The sequence below is a fragment of the Zootoca vivipara genome, chromosome 9, assembly GCF_965207765.1.
Source record: "Zootoca vivipara chromosome 9, rZooViv2.hap1.1, whole genome shotgun sequence".
NCBI classification, from domain to species: Eukaryota; Metazoa; Chordata; class Lepidosauria; order Squamata; family Lacertidae; genus Zootoca; species Zootoca vivipara.
In genome coordinates, this window is record NC_142592.1 from 2,429,921 (window position 1) to 2,446,891 (window position 16,971).

Consider the following 16,971-nt stretch of genomic DNA (forward strand, 5'->3'; position numbering starts at 1 on the left):
ATTCATCAAACATTAAAAGCTTCCCTAAACAGGGCTGCCTTGAGATGCCTTCTAAAGGTCTGGTAATTGTTGTTCTCTTTGACCTCTGGTGGGAGGGCATTCCACAGGCCATTTGGTCCAGTATACCTGAAGGAGCGTCTCCACCCCCATCGTTCTGTCTGGACACTGAGGTCCAGCTCCGAGGGCCTTCTGGCAGTTCCCTCATTGCGAGAAGCCAAGTTGCAGGGAACCAGGCAGAGGGCCTTCTCGGTAGTGGCACCCACCCTGTGGAATGCCCTCCCACCAGAGGTCAAAGAGAACAACAGCTACCAGACTTTTAGAAGACATCTGAAGGCAGCCCTGTTTAGAGAGGCTTTTAATCTTTAATCGATTATTTTATTCTTCTGTTGGAAGCCGCCCAGAGTGGCTGGGGAAACCGAACTAGATGGGCAGGGTATAAACAATATATTATTATCATTATCATTATCATTATTATTATATACAGTGCTTTTTTCTGTGGGTACGCATACCCCTAAACATTTTGTGAATCTTTGATACTTTTGTCCATTTACTATATTTATTTCCCTGATTTACAATGGTGATTTTCTTGAGTCAAAATGAGAATACCCCTAAGCATTTTTTTTTTAAAAAAAGCACTGATTATATATACAAACCTACAGTGGTTTTATACTAATTTTGCTGCCCAGGCATCTCCCAAAGAACCATGGGATTTGTAGTAACTTGCTGAGCATGTTAAGAATGATCAGTTAAGGATGTGTAGTCCCTTTCACAGAACTACAGGTCCTGTCATTTCCTGGGGAGAGGGAATGAAAGTGAAATGACCAGGTCTGTAGTTTCCATATGCTCCACCCGCCTATCCCAACCTATAAGATTAGCTGGATCTAAACTAACAGAAAATATTATATAGCTACTTCTGGTCCCAAAGCTGGCATATGAAAGACAGTACTTGACTAATAGCCAAATCCATATATTGCTGCTGTTGTGGCAAAAATTTCTATATTTGCATTCCCTCTCCTTTACCATCTCCATCACTGTAACACAGCTAGAATTGGTCATACAACCCCAAATCATCGCATTTTGCAGACCAGACTGTATGACCACATATGAAAGGTCACTTCTTGAACTTAGTTGGAGAAAAGGCGACGCTAGAAAACCTGATTTGCTTCCCTTTTATAGGGTTCAAAACCTGCCACTTGAAACAGCTGTGTCTCTCTACCTCATCTAGAGACAGCCATATGTAAATACTGCTGCAATGGAGTATAATATGTTTTGAGGAGACCCTTTCCTCCTAAATACATGATTCCATGCAGGCAATGAGACTTGCACTCCATTCTTCAACATATTCACCTTGAAATAAGCCCTTCTCATAAAAGAACTTATATTCCAAGTAAGAATGTTGAGGATTCAAAGCCAATTTCCCTTAACTGTATGTATTGTGGATCAAGTACTATCCTACACTCTATACTTGCATAGCTGGTAGCATACAAGGGCTAATCTATGAAAACTTACTGGTAGATAAATGTCCATTTTCGCTGCTGAGCTACAAAATCAACACTGAATTCTAAGAAATTACAAAAGATCCACTTTTCTTGGCTACTTCAGGACAACCTTTCTGAAATGAAAGGGCTCTCCCAACACTCATGGACACAGGGAGCATGGAGAAAAGCACTCCTTGGCCAGAGGTCTTCTGGTGCTGCTGTCCTGCAGATGCCAGCTTTTAGGATCACGGCAACAGAACATCTGCCTCATCACCTGACAACATGTCAAGATGGTGACTGTCTTGCCTAAGCCATAAAACACAGCCTTGCACAAACCACAGTCACCAATGGAAGCGCTGCACACTGGGATGAAGTGGAAGGGCTGGGAGAGACTTATCACTGTGAAAGCAGTGTTTTCTGGTGGTGCCCAATGCTCCAGACTGTGCCTTCATGTGATTGCCATCTGCGCCTTGCCAACTCAGTCCTGCTGCTCTGTGTGGGAAGCTGCTTGGAGCTCCGCCTGAAAAGCAGAGCTACAGTAGAACTTTGAAAACTCTGTACAAGACTAATCTCTCTCTCTCTCTCTCTCTCTCTCTCTCTCTCTCTCTCTCTCTCTCTCTCTCTCTCTCTCTCTCTCACACACACACACACACACACACACACACACACACCTGCCAAATAGTGTGGCATTTTCTTGGAGCTTCTTAATATTATGTTTGCTACTTTGCCTGAAAAAGTTGCTGTGCTATTTATTCTATATTTAAAGCTCAGTCTACCAGGATCCTCCCCTGCCTATTGAAATCTCTCCAATCTCTACCCGCCCCCTGCTTATGTTTGGAATGTGTTTTTACATTTTGGTAAAGGGTGTGGATTGGGAAGGGGCCTGCAAGGGAGTCAGTGAGGAACAACACTCAAGGACTACCAAAGCATAAAGACCAGGAACTTTCTTTTGGAATAAGTTACTTAATGTTCTGCTTTCCCTGCATTCTAATAATATTCGCACTCTGCATGCACAAAAAAAGATAGAGAAATGGTGTGGAGCTAAACTGGCAGTAACAACTGAAGGACGCCTCTGGTTTCAGCTTCTGCCTGTCAAGAAAGACATGCTGGGAAGGAAGTGCAAAAGGCACCTGAGAAATGAGTGGCTGGGATCCATAGCTCAGTGGCAAGGCACTTGTTTAGCATGAGGAAGGGCCCTGGTCCTTGACATCTTCAGGTAGGGCTAGGAAAAGACCCCGGCCTGAAACCTCAAAGTCTTGCTGCCTGTCAGTATAGTCAGTAGTGAGCTAGATGGATTATGGTCTTACTCACCATAAGGCAGTTTCCTCTGTTGCTATGCTGATTGCTTCCAGAACTCAGACCCGGGTGTGTGTGTGTGTGTGTGTGTGTGTGTGTGTGTGTGTGTTGCCATCAGTCCTCACTGCCCCGGCTTCAGGCCTGCAAGCTGGTCGTTGTGGTCCAAGGTCCTCTACAATAAACAACTCCTGTGTGTTGCAGATTGGGATTGCAGGTAGAGCCCACCTCTGGAAAGGTTGAAGAGCACGGCTGTTCTGTAGCACATTTACACAGAGCTCTAGTTGGAGCTTCAATGTGACCTTTCCATTAGACACGACCCTGGAAAGTCACAAAGAAGCAGAGGAACCACTTGCCCCGTGGCTTCCTCCCAAGCTGCTAGGCTAATGCCCAGATGTTGGCAGTGTTTGGGTTTCTTTCCCAGCCCAGCAGCTAAGGAGGAATGAAATCCCTGGGAGGTAGTGGTTCTTTATTCATGCGCAGGTGTGTGGGCTTCTTCACCTATTACACTATCTGCACACATGTACAAGTGTCTGAGTGGGAGTGTGTACATTTATTGCTTTGCACAGCTCAACTATTTATACACACAGGTGCATAGACTGTACTCTTGTTGAATACCCTTATGCATATTTACCCACATTCAATTCCTGCCACGCCCCCCCCCCCCAGCCTCCACTGGCTTACGAAGATGAATTTTTAAAGGAGTCTATTAATGTAACAGAATCATTCATTATTAACACCTGCCACAAACTACATACAATACACTTTAATCTGTGAGGTCCATTTATAATCATTATATGCACAATATATATATTAACTAATATTGGAAAACTTGCAAAATGTATACATAGCAGCTTTGGGGTTTTTTACTGTGGTGCTTTTCATGCCTTTGGATGCATTAAACACTTCAGACAGTTATTTTTAAAGCCATGTGTACAGTGTGTATTTTGTTAATTAGAATAACCATTTTATTTTCTTGGACACATGTCTCTTGGACACATCAGAGGCGGAGCTAGGTGCTCCGGGACCTGGAGTGGCATGCACCCGGGGGCGGGGCTAGCCACTCATGGGGCAGGGCTAGCATCCCAGGGGGCTGCTGCGCACTTCCCGGGGGGGGTGCCAGCTGCTGCGAGCCTCCTGGGGGGTGCACTCCCCATGGCATCCGGGGGGCGCTGCCCGCGGCAAGCGTTGGGGGTGGTGTGGTGATGTCACCCCCCTCAGGGATGGCACCCGGGGCGGACTGCACCCACCCGCACCCCCCTTTCTCCACTACTGGGACACATCATCTCTCTCTCTCTCTCTCTCTCTCTCTCTCTCTCTCTCTCTCTCTCTCTCTCTCTCTCTCTCTCTCTCGATGCAGGGGAAAGGTTCTTTCACCCAGCCTTTCCCAGTATGAACTGCAAGAGGGCTTAGACAACTCCACCCCCATTCTCTGCAGCTCTCTTCCAGCACACAACTACAGAGTTTTCTCCCTCCCTCTCTTACACACACGCACCACACACACACACACACACACACACACAGAGAGAGAGAGAGAGAGAGAGAGAGAGAGAGAGAGAGAGAGAGAGAGAGAGAGAGAATAAATTCCAGTGATGTTATAGAACATATTTACTATCCTCACATTTCCTCAGGAAGAAAGCTTAAAATTCCCGTCAAATTTCCCTGTTAGGCAAAACTTAATGACCACTTTGGGGAATACACAGAACCAAGAATGTGCAGAAAGGTTGATAGTCTTATTGGAACATTTTTTTCTACTTAAAAAAAGCCCTTAGATGTTTTCTCTGAGCAAGAACTGCCAGGTGTCCACAGATGACATGTGCCCTCCTCACTAGTACAGTGGTACCTTGGGTTAAGAACTTAATTTGTTCTGGAGGTCCATTCTTAACCTGAAACTGTTCTTAACCTGAAGCACCACTTTAGCTAATGGGGCCTCCCGCTGCCACCACCATGCAATTTCTGTTCTTATCCTGAAGCAAAGTTCTTAACCTGAGGGTTAGTGGAGTCTGTAACCTGAAGCATCTGTAACCTGAAGTGTCTGTAACCCGAGGTACCACTTGGCACTTGGAAAATGTCTCGGTAAAAAATCCACAGTGCCAGAGAGCCAATTGTGCTTCCTTCTCAGTTCCTGTTTGTACTGGCTCAGCATCTCCACTCCCTGTAAACATTTCATGGGATGCCAGGATTCTGTTGGTGAGGCATACACCATTCTGTGGTCGTGTCTCTTTTTCTGCTCTTTTAGATGTGGAAGCTAATTTTTGTTATGACACACCCCATGACAGACTTTCTTATTGGCACCCAGGATACTTTATCAAAATTCCAAATGTTCCCACGAGCCCCAAAAAGTCGCTAACACCTGACATATATTATTACACAATCTTTGCTGCCCATTTTGTCCAGGTTGTGCCCAGAGCATGTGTCCTTTTCACACCATTCTCATTACACCACTGTTTAAAAAATCACTTTTAAATACTTTATTTGTAATAACCAGCCATTCATAATCATCAACCTCTTGTTTATTCCTAATAAGGTAAAGGTAAAGGACTCCTGGACAGTTAAGTCCAGTCATTTTCAACTATGGGGTGCATCACTCATCTCCGCTTTCAGGTAAAGGGAGCCAGGGTTTGTCCACAGGCAGCTTTTCCAGGTCATGTGGCCAGCAAGACGGAAGCATTTGCAACAGGACACCTTGACAGAAGCCAGAGTATTGTTTACCTTCCCGATGCAGCAGTACCGATCTATCTCCTCACGCTGGTATGCTTTTGAACTGCTAGGTTTGCAGGGGCAAAGGAAGCTCACCCTGATGGGCAAGGCCAAGAGGCTCGGTGGTTTAGACCACAAGGCCACCCCTAATATTAAATCTCATGGCTGCCATGCCAATGTCAGGCTGTGGGTCTTGGGAGGCAAAAATAGAGGGAATAAACGGAAGAAAGCAACAGGCAAAAAACTCACCTTTCTGCCTGTCAAGTAAGTACTTTATGGGTGACCTTGAGTGACTGGATATATAGAGGATGGCAGATTTACATTTGGCTTTCACAGCTCTGAGAAACGGGAGTGATTCATTGTTTGACCCAGTTTTAACAGCATGGCATGCAGACAGGGGCGTAGTAAGGGGTGTTTGGGCCACCCCAGGTGTAATCCTGAAGGGGGGTGACATTTGGCGTGCCCCTCCGCCCATGACTAGGTGCATGACTGCTGCAGCTCACTGTAGGCTTGGGAGTTGCGGGGGTGCCAGGGAGTTGCGGGGGGGAGAGACATTTGGTGCCCCCCGGCCCTGGGGAGGACCACAGCGCCGCGCTGAGATTGGCCCCTGGGGAGGATCGCACAGCCACACCGAGATTGGACCCATAGGCAGATTGCCCCACATGTGTGCCACTCCAGGTGCCGGAGCACCCAGCTCCGCCACTACCCGTAGACAATACATTTTTTAAAAAAACTGGCCCAAGGGAAAGAGAGGATTGTTACAAGAATCTCACTTCATCTAGAATATCGGGGGTGGAGGGGAGAAACTGCTAAGCTACATTTCAAAGTGGATCCAATTTGGACTCTGTTTACATACACATCAAGAAAGATGTTGTTGTTGTTGTTTAGTCGTTTAGTCGTGTCTGACTCTTCGTGACCCAAAGGACCAGAGCACACCAGGCACTCCTGTCTTGCACTGCCTCCCGCAGTTTGGTCAGACTCATGTTGGTAGCTTTGAGAACACTGTCCAACCATCTCAATCAATACCAGGAAAGATTCTAGAGCAGATCATTAAGCAAATGGTTTGTGAGCACCTAAAAAGGAACACTGTGATCACTAAAAGTGAGCATGGGTTTCTGAAAAATAGGTCATGTCAGACTAATCTGATCTCATTTTTTGACAGAATTACAAGCCTGGTAGATGAAGGGAACGCTGTAGATGTAGCCTATCTTGATTTCAGCAAGGCCTTTGACAAGGTGCCCCATGATATTCTTGTAAAGAAGCTGGTAAAATGTGGGCTAGACAATGCTACCCTTCAGTGGATTTGCAATTGGCTGACTGACCGAACCCAAAGCAATGACAAACCTAGACAGCATCTTAAAAAGCAGAGACACCACCTTGCCGACAAAGGTCCATATAGTTCAAGCTATGGTTTTCCCAGTAGTGATGTATGGAAGTGAGAGCTGGACCATAAAGAAGGCTGATCGCCGAAGAATCGATGCTTTTGAATTATGGTGCTGGAGGAGACTCTTGAGAGTCCCATGGACTGCAAGAAGATCAAACCTATCCATTCTTAAGGAAATCAGCCCTGAGTGCTCCCTGGAAGGACAGATCCTGAAGCTGAGGCTCCAATACTTTGGCCACCTCATGAGAAGAGAAGACTCCCTGGAAAAGACCCTGATGTTGGGAAAGATTGAGGGCACAAGGAGAAGGGGACGACAGAGGACAAGATGGTTGGACAGTGTTCTCGAAGCTACGAACATGAGTCTGACCAAACTGCGGGAGGCAGTGGAAGACAGGAGTGCTTGGCGTGCTATAGTCCATGGGGTCATGAAGAGTCGGACACGACTAAATGACTAAACACTACTACTACTACTACTACTACTACTACTACTACTACCACCATCCTATTTTCATCAGAGAAGTGTAAGGGTTAGTGTTATGAGATAGTAAACCAGCTTCTGGACATGCCCAGTGTCCCACAGTGAGATTAATTTGTATTTTTCTACTGCTGAAAGCGTGAAAGCTAACCATGAGCATGTTTGCACCAAGTAAGTTCCCAAATCTTGCAGTCCAAGACAGCTAGTGGAAGTGTTCCAGGTGACGGAGCTTTAAGCATTCCAAGTTTCCTGCTGTGCAAGGAATATTCTGCTAGTCATGAACTTCTGCCAAAGTTCATAAGGCAACAACATGTCAGGTAATTATGTTAGATGGAATTCAAAAAGAGAGAGAAACCACCCAGAACCTACATCCTCCCACTGTTGTCAAGCCTTCTTGATGACACATCATCATGGCAGCTCAGGGAGCAAACTTCTGCAAGTCCTCAGGACTTTTGCATTCATCCCCCACAAGTCATCCATGGACACTTCCTTTGCTCTCGGCTTGGCATTCATCAACTGGCTCCTGATGTGTCAGCCACTCAAGATGACAAGATTGTTTTCTCACAGAAATCTTCCTAACTCTGGATAATGAGCATTTTCTACCATCAATTGGGGGGGGGGTAGTCTCAGCATAATCAGATTTCTGTGACATTATGTTGTTGCATCCCCCAACCAAAAAAAGGTTGCAGATCATATTTCAATTGGTATTAGAGTCACAAACACCAAAGAAGCAGCAACAATAGTTCAGAGCTCTTATCCGTAACCACAGCACAATGCAACCTTGTACTTTTTCTTTATAATAAGTCAGATATCAAAACATTGAGGAGAAAAAAATAAAGAAAAATAATCCCAGCAATTGAATAAAACCAAGTTCAATCCAGGGTAGAAACAGCCTGGAAAAAGAAAAACGCATTTTGACACCCTAGGACATGAAGGGTAAGTCTCTCTGATGAGGATATTCCAACCAAAGGTGTGGAGAGCAGAGCAGAGCAGAGGCAGGTTCCCTGCCCCAAAGTGCTTACAATCCATGTTGGTTAGAAAAAAGAAGGTTAGAGATTGCCACCAAGGAATGGAAAACTGGTAGTGAGAGAATCTGGTGTTGTTGTAAGGAAAGACCTAGTGAAGCATAGGTGAGTCAGCAAAACCTTTGTTGAAGAAGAAAAAAGAGAAATACAGTGGAACCTCAGTTTATGAACACCTCGGTTTACGAATTTTCGGTTTACGAACGCCGCGGACCCATCTGGAACGGATTAATTCACTTTCCATTACTTTCAATGGGAAAGTTTGCTTCAGTTTATGAACGCTTCAGTTTATGAACAGACTTCCAGAACCAATTGTGTTCATAAACGGAGGTACCACTGTAGAATCCTGTGCCACTTTAAACACTGGGAAATTTATTATGGCATGAACTTTCACAGACAATGGCATCAATATTATCCCATAGCAACTCCCCTGTACTCTAGGGCTCCCTGTCTCCCACCCTACCAGTCCTAATGGGCACGAGCCAAGGGACAGGCATGGAAACATTTTGGCAGAAGCCATGGAGAGTAAGTAAGGCATGCCACAAAATTCAGCTAAGTGTGGTTTGGTAGATTCCTGGCTACATTGTAACAGGTGGAACTGAAGGAAAAGGATCAAAGCTCAGTGGGAGACCACACACTTGGTGCACACAGAGCCCCAGGTTCAATCCCTCTGCATGAAACCCCAGAGAGCTGCTGCCAGTCAGAGGAGACAATGCTGGCCTTGATTACTTGCCCAAACAAATTGCTCTAAATCCCCAGCTGAGGGAGGAAAGGCACATTATTGGGAAAGGAGCTGGTATGCTCTTTTTCCCCACATACTGATTCTTCCCTACAAATGTCACCTGGCCTGCCTCACATTCATATTACCTCAGCAGACGTGGGTTTGGGAGCAAACATTTGGCAACTAAATGTTCAGATTTTTCCCAGAGCGTCATTTATTCTGCTAATGAGGGTTTCATTTTGGAAAGTCCTGCATCTCTTTTCAGAGAAACAGCTGCAGGATGAGAGGTCATCTGCAAGACCTCTTGGTTTTCATTTCCAGCATCAGTGTGTCCTCTGGGAGAGCTGGATAAATTAAATGTTGTTCGGCTTGGCCATTAGAAAATACAATCTGCACACCACTTGATCTCAAATAATGTGTATGTAGAGATTGCCCTCTCTAACCGTGGATTGCCCTTGCAATTTTATAGCTCAAAAGGTGCTTGTCAGGTCATTATCTGAAGGCATTGCAAAGGAACATAAGAAAGAGCCTTCTAGCATGCCACACATTGGTCCATCCAGCTCAATATTGCTAAAAATGACTGGTAGCAACCATTGCACAATTTTGGAACGATGCCTTGGAATATTGGTACATCAGATATGGAATAGTACACTAATGGAAAAGCTATCTAAAGAAGTTGGGACGTTAAGAAATTCCAAAACATGAGACATATTGCACAAGACATTGCAGTATCAGTGCCTGGAGTCCAGCAACTGAATTCTGCCTCTTGGATTTGGGTGACTGTCCAGGCTTGTGTGTGTGTTTGTTTCTGACCGGTGACCTTGCAGGTGACCTTGGAAGTGTGCTCTCCCGGAGCACATGGTCTGAGGGGGTGGGGCTTCTGTGGAGTCATGTGACTAGCTGTGGGTGGAGCTAGTCAGTGCCTTGAGTTCAGCGACTGAGGAGGGAGCACAAGGTGAGCTGAGCTTGGGGGACACTCTGTAGGTTTTGCGGATTTGTCTTTCTGTCAACTTGGAAAAATACGGTAACTAGTCAGCACATCCATACTGGTGAAACTGATGGGAGTGGCAGTCCAATTTTTTGGGGAGGGCATCAGATTGGCAAAGACTGCTGTAAGGAAATAGGCCACAGACTGTCGTGGGAGGTGCAGGGAGTGTCATTTTTGGAACTTTTCATATATAAGTTCACTTTCCAGTAGTCTGCAAATTCACATGCAAGAATCAAAGGGGGGGGGGAAAGGTGTGTTGGACAAAGGTGTTTTAGAAAATTGTGCGTTCTAGAAAGAGGCAGAAAAGATACCATGCACTGTGCTAGTAATCTTGGCAGCCATAATTATTCCCAATCTTGTTAATCTAGAAAGTGGCTTCCCCTTAACAAGTGTCAGCTTTATGCTACAAATGATCTCTGCTACCGTATGTAGAGCAAGAATGGAACACATGATTATTTATTTCTCCAATGGCCAGAGATACTTTCCATTTCAGGATGCAACAATGGACACCTGTCAATTGCTCTCCCACCACTTCAAACCTGTGCAATGACAGGCTGTAGGGAAGTGGAGGAGGAAGCAGGATAGGAACACTTCCTTTTCTCATTGAAAATTATCCCCAACTGTTACTTTTTTCTGTTTGCAAAAGCATAAATGTACCCAGGTGGTGCTGTGGTTAAACCACAGAGCCTAGGGCTTGCCGATCGAAATGTTGGTTCAAATCCCCGTGATGGGGTGAGCTCCCGTTGCTTGGTCCCAGCTCCTGCCCACCTAGCAGTTCAAAAGCACATCAAAGTGCAAGTAGATAAATAGGAACCGCTACAGTGGGAAGGTAAACGGCGTTTCCGTGTGCTGCTCTGGTTTGCCAGAAGCGGCTTTGTCATGCTGGCCACATGACCTGGAAGCTGTACGCTGGCTCCCTCAGCCAGTAAAGTGAGATGAGTGCCGCAACCCCAGAGTCAGTCATGACTGGACCTGATGGTCAGGGGTCCCTTTACCTTTTAAATGTTCAGAGACATAGTATTATTATTTGTTTGCTTATTAGTATTATCATCATCATCATCAACAACATCATCATCATCATCAGTGGTTACTATATATTACTATATAATTTGTATACTGCCCTATACCCGCAGGTCTCAGGGCAGTTCACAGGATAAAATCACAATATAAAAACACAGAATACATAATAAAAACAAAAAAACCAGAAACAACTGAATAACACCCGCCCCGCCCCACCCCGCCCCGCCCCCAAACCAACCCACACATTCAGCCAAAGGCCTGCTTAAAGAGAAATGTTTTTGTCTGGTGCATAAGGTGTATAATGAAGGTGCTAAGCAAACCTCCCTGGGGAGAGCATTCCACAGACATGGAGCCACTGCAGAAAAGGCCCTGTTCTTGTGTTGCCATCCTCCGGACCTCTCATGGAGAAGGCACACAAAGAAGATGCTCAGAAGATGATCTCAGGGTCCAGGTAGGTAAGGAGTATGGTAAACAGGAGTGAGAAAATATGTTTCTATTCTGATAAAGTTGTGAAAATAGTAATAATAGGCTCAGCCCAAATCTGTGCTGACCTATGGCAAAGAAAGCAAGCCATACAAATCCTACTAGTATTGTCTAAGAGCCACTGTATCTGAATTTTCCACCTGCCCTTTCTAATTACCAAAGTGTTGCACCAGGCAATAGTGGTGCATTGCATTTTGCAGTGCTTTTGGTTACACTGTTGTGCTGGTGGGGCATAACCTATCGTGCATCCCTGGTTTCCACCAACAGGGGACAAAAACCTTCCTTATGGCACAATGCACAGGATCCCTGCAATGTGTGTGTGATGTGTGCACCACGTGTGACATCACATGCTGGGAGGAGCCTTGGCATGGCCTCTGAAAGGCCCACAACTGCAGCAGGAGGGCCCGATGGCACACACAGCCTGCAACACATAGATAGCAAGGGACTATAGACACTGGGCAGGGAGCTGAAGAGACTTGGGTCACTGGTAGTCTTTTCATCACTCCTTCCTGTTGAAGGTCGTGGCCAAGAAAGAGAGAAGAAAATACTATGGCTGTGCAGATGGTGTCATCAGGAAGGATTTGGCTTCTTGGACCATGGTCTCTGCTCCTCGAAGAAGGACTTCTGGCGAAAGATGGGCTGCACCTCACAGCAGTTGGCAAGAATGTCTTTGCTAAAAGTCTGGAGAATCTGATCAGGAGAGTTTTAAACTAGATCTTGAGGAGGAGGGAGGGAGGCAACATTACAAACAACAGAAGAGCACCTGGCACTGGGGATAAGAGCTTAATTGATGCACAGGAAACTGAGGCAGGGCTCCAGAAACCTGCTAAAGGGCAATAAACTACAAGAAGGAAGCAGCTGGAGGGAATGCCTTGTGGTTTCAGTTGTCTCTCACAAATGCACAGAGTGTGGGAAACAAGCAAGATGAATTGGAGCTTTTAGTACAGGGTGGCAAATACGGCGTGGTGGGATGAGACTCATGGCTGGAATATAGGAATTGAGGGGTATATCATGTTCAAAAGGAATAGACCAAACAGGAAGGGAGGAGTAGCAGCATTATATGTAAATAATGTGTACATGTGAGCGGCAGCGAAGCACACATGAGTCCAGTTCATTAGAAAGGTTGATTTATTTCCAAGTAAAACACAGATAACTGGGAGCTCTCCACTTCCAGACACTTTCCATTCCTCAAGATGACTCAACTGACCTTTCAGCGTGGCACTTCCTTCTATGAAAGCAGTGGGGAGGTACCTTCTCCTTGGACGCTGTGACATCTCTCATCCCCTCTCCTGTGGCCCCCCTTTCTACAAGCTTGTAAGCTCATTGGTTCTGGTGCACTCTCTGAGAGGTATGTGAACGCTCACTTACTCTTCCTGGGAGTGTTTCCATGGCAACCTCTCTTAGGACCTCGCTTTCCTCTCCCCCTCTTTCTGGGCTGCCTTCCAAGACTTGCAGCTCTCTTTGCAGAGAGGTTCCTTCGCTCCTGACACTACACTTATGCAGAAATTCATGACTTGATCATGAAAAGCAGATTGAGAGTATATGGGTGAAAATTGTAGGAGAGAAACAATAGTGACTTTACTATTCAGTCTAGTTGTGTTGATCTGACGTAGTCAAAATAAATAAAAAAATGTCCAGTAGCACCTTGGAGACCAACTAAGTTTGTTCTGAGTAGAAGCTTTCGTGTGCATGCACACTTCTTCAGAAACACTGAAACAGAAGTCACCAGACCCTTACAGATAGTGGGAGGGTGGGGTGGGGTTTTTCTCAGAAGAGTGTAACTACCAAGTAAAGCCTGCCTTTCAGGGTTCATATCATGGACTGAAATGTGAGTAAACGTTTTGTTACTTTACTCAGAAAGACTTTCGTGTCTTTATTCTTTTAGGAGGGATCAAAGGGACACCAGGAAATAATCTTAACTAAGAGGTTCAAATGAATATGCAAACTAGCTTCAGCTACTGTATATTGAGGGGAATCTGCTCTGCTACATCGATTACTAGCGTGAGTGAAAGAAGGATAATACTTATTCAATATATCCTTTAATATCTTTATATTACTATCTTTAATATTCCCACACTGTCGTGGACCAGTTGTTCAACATCTTTATAAATGACTTGGATAGGGTTGCCAGGTCTGCTTCCAAAAAATAGTGGACAAGCCGGGGTGTGTGTGTGTTTAAATTAAATTAAATTATATATTTCCTTACAAACATTTTAACATTTAAAACAATCACTTCAAAACTTTACTTAAAATTCAAAACATCAAATATATTATATATATATAAAATATTAAATTACATTTTACTTTGTTGTGTGTATTTTTAATTTGACTGCGCAGCTTTGATCAATTCTTTGTGTTTAAGGAATACATCTTTAATTTCAGTACAACGTTGAGAAATATTAAAAAATATAATTTCCCATGATGCTGAAAATTCGTTCAACGTTTTCTTTTGATACACAATATCAATATTGATGCACAATACTGCAACAGTTTCAATAAACTCGGACCTGGCTCTTTCTTGAAAAAGTACTTCCACTTTTCAAGGGATGAATTGCCCTGCAGATGAACATAAACTTCTTCTAAGGCAGAAATTTGGGTGGAAGTGTTGGCTGGAAGTTCTTCTCGCCATGGTGATAACAACCAGATGTTTGTCATTTCTTCTAAAGTTGGAGGATTATTGCAATCAATTAGATTGAAACAACTTCGTGTCTCATATACGGAATCGGTGAAATTATACCACTTTCCTAGGTACGCAATGGCTCTTTGATACACATGGATGGCTTCTTCCTTGAACTTTTGCACGTCATTCTCAGGCAAATGTTTTTTATGTAAGGCAAATAAAACTTGCATTCCAAAAAACTGCATCGTATTTTTCTTTGCAAAGAATCACGCAGCTTACACATGATAACGTGAAGATCACATGCAAGAATTTTCTTGCTTTCCAGCTTCAGTAGGGTGTCTTGCATTATTGACATGAAGAAGTGCGTGAAATAGAAATACAATTCTGAAATTGTTGGTTCATCGTCCTTTGCAAGTTCATTTTCCTGATCCGAAATAAGGTACCTTATGGCACTCATCAGATCCAAGAGAAATAAAATACGATTTTAGAGGTATCCAGTTTAAAAGTAGTCTTTCGACCGCTTTAAACAAACTTAACTCAAAAACTCAAAAAATGATTTCAACTCTTCTCGTTTCTTCGCAGAATTCGAAAATTCGGCAAAAACCTTCAGCACTGCATTTTCGATATCAAAAGATAACTGCTTTAATGCATTTTTGTGCTGTTGTGTAAAATGTATTATTGCAATGAGCAGCTACAATATGGTCATTTTCCAGCAATAATTTTTGGTAAACAGATTTGTTCACTCCATAATTGACCGATGCATTATCTGCTGAGTAAGCTGAACCATTATTTATTTCCAATTCGTTATCACTAAGAACTTGACACAGCTGATTTTTTATTGATGTAGAATCTTCGAAAGAATCCTTATAAAAGTATAACATTTTCACACACAGTCCTTCCTCACAAGTAAAATAGTGTGCAACAATGGGATACATTTTGTGATTTCCCTTGTTTGATGCGTCAGTGGAGAGAGAAAATGGAATTCCACTTTTACGATCAGTGAGAACCAACTCAATAGAAAAAGGATACAAAACCTCATTGACAATAGCTGATGATTTGGTTCTTCCACAAGACATGTTTTTTACAATTTCTGAATCATCAAAAATTTGCTTCATTAACTTAATACCGCAATCTTGAGCCAGGAAAGAAATATGGTGTTTTATCCCATGGTAAATTTCAGCCATTTGAGCTGCAGTCACTTTCTCACTGAAAGAGGAGTCTTTAACAATGAAAAACGAATTGATTCGCTTGTTGCTGGAAGCTATTTTCTCCTTATCTAAATGATTTTTTGTGCTTGCATGCTGTGTGACAGCTTTTATACCATTATATTCAATTGTGAACGATTTCTGACACAATTTGTTCTGTCGGTTTCGTTCTTGGTAATCCATGCAAAAGTAGCTTCCCAGGCTTTGGTGTATTTGCACACTCTCTTTCCTTTTAAAGAATTTGAAATATCGCCGCTGTCACTCTCATCACTTGACGCCATTTTAGGTCAGTCAACACAAGCTACAATACATTTTAAAAATGTTATACTGTACATAATTTTATAATCTTAATCTTAATTTAATCTTAATTTTATAATCTTAATCTTAGGGTCATGGGTTCGAGCCCCCATAGGTTTGATTCCTGCATTGCAGGGGGGTTGGACTAGATGATCCTTGTGGTCCCTTCCATTCTATACAAGTCTATGCTTCTATGCTTCTTAGGGATCCTTGGGGCAAAGCTACCCAAGTTCCCAACAGGGGTTCCTGTATTAGGGAGGCGATCCTTGGGGCAAGAATCTCGCTCCCTCAGGTCATTGGGCAAGTCTCCTCTAAGCCCACCTCCCCCTCCCACGCCTCTACCGGTAGCTGGTTTGCTGCTGCTCCTGCACGTCAGGAACAGGAAGAGGCGTCTTTTTCTTTCGCTCCTCTCCCTTTTGTTCTCCCTGTGAGTCAGGAACAGGCGGGGCAGAACTCTGGCAAGAGGCGCCTCCCCCCATTTTTTAAATGTCTTGTGTCATTAAATGTCTTGTGACATTGTTATTGAGTATGATTAATAATTTTTTCAGAGAATTGAGTTCAATGGATTTTCAATCTTTGTCTCATTCTTACTTATAAAAAAAAGACAAAACACGCTTCTCCTGTCCTTATTCTCTTAGACTGTAAAGCTTTAGATTACGTACCATTTCATCATAAAGCTTTTGAATAAAAAAATGTCCACTATTTTTTTTTTTGGGGGGGGGGACAGTGAACATAATGTGAAAAAAGCGGACTGTCCGCTCAAATAGTGGACACCTGGCAACTTGGATGGGGGACACCTGGCTTACTAGCTGCACATGTGAAAAGGATATAGGGGTCTTGGGGGACCACAAGCTTAACATAACTCTGTGTATGCAGAGGAGGGCAACCAAGATGATCAAGGGTCTGAAAACGAAAACGTATGAGGAATGGTTAAAGGAGCTGGGTATGTTTAGCCTGGAGAAGAGGAGACTGAGATGAGATATGATAGCCATCTTCAAATATGTCAAGGGTTGTCACATGGAAGAGGGAACAAGCTTGTTTTCTCCTGCTCTGGAGGGGAGGATGGAAACCAGTGGCTTCAAGTTACAAGAAAGGAGATTCCAACGAAACATACAGAAAAGCTTTTTGGCAGTAAGAACTGTTCAACAGTGGAACAGTCTACCTCAAGAGATTGTAGACCTTCTTTGGAGGTTTTTAAGCAGAGGTTGGATGCCCATCTGTAATGGATGCTTTAGCTGACATTCATTGCAGGGGGCTGGACTAGATGACCCTTGGGTCCCTTCCA

The 16,971-nt window shown here is 43.9% G+C and overlaps 1 long non-coding RNA gene across 1 annotated transcript; it reads left to right on the top strand.

Moving 5' to 3' along the window:
- The first annotated feature begins 13,016 nt into the window (after positions 1-13,016).
- LOC148684521 (uncharacterized) lies at positions 13,017-13,995 on the top strand. Its single transcript, XR_015945900.1, has 2 exons — positions 13,017-13,392; positions 13,947-13,995. It is a non-coding gene; the product is annotated as an uncharacterized LOC148684521 (long non-coding RNA).
- The last annotated feature ends 2,976 nt before the right edge of the window (positions 13,996-16,971 follow it).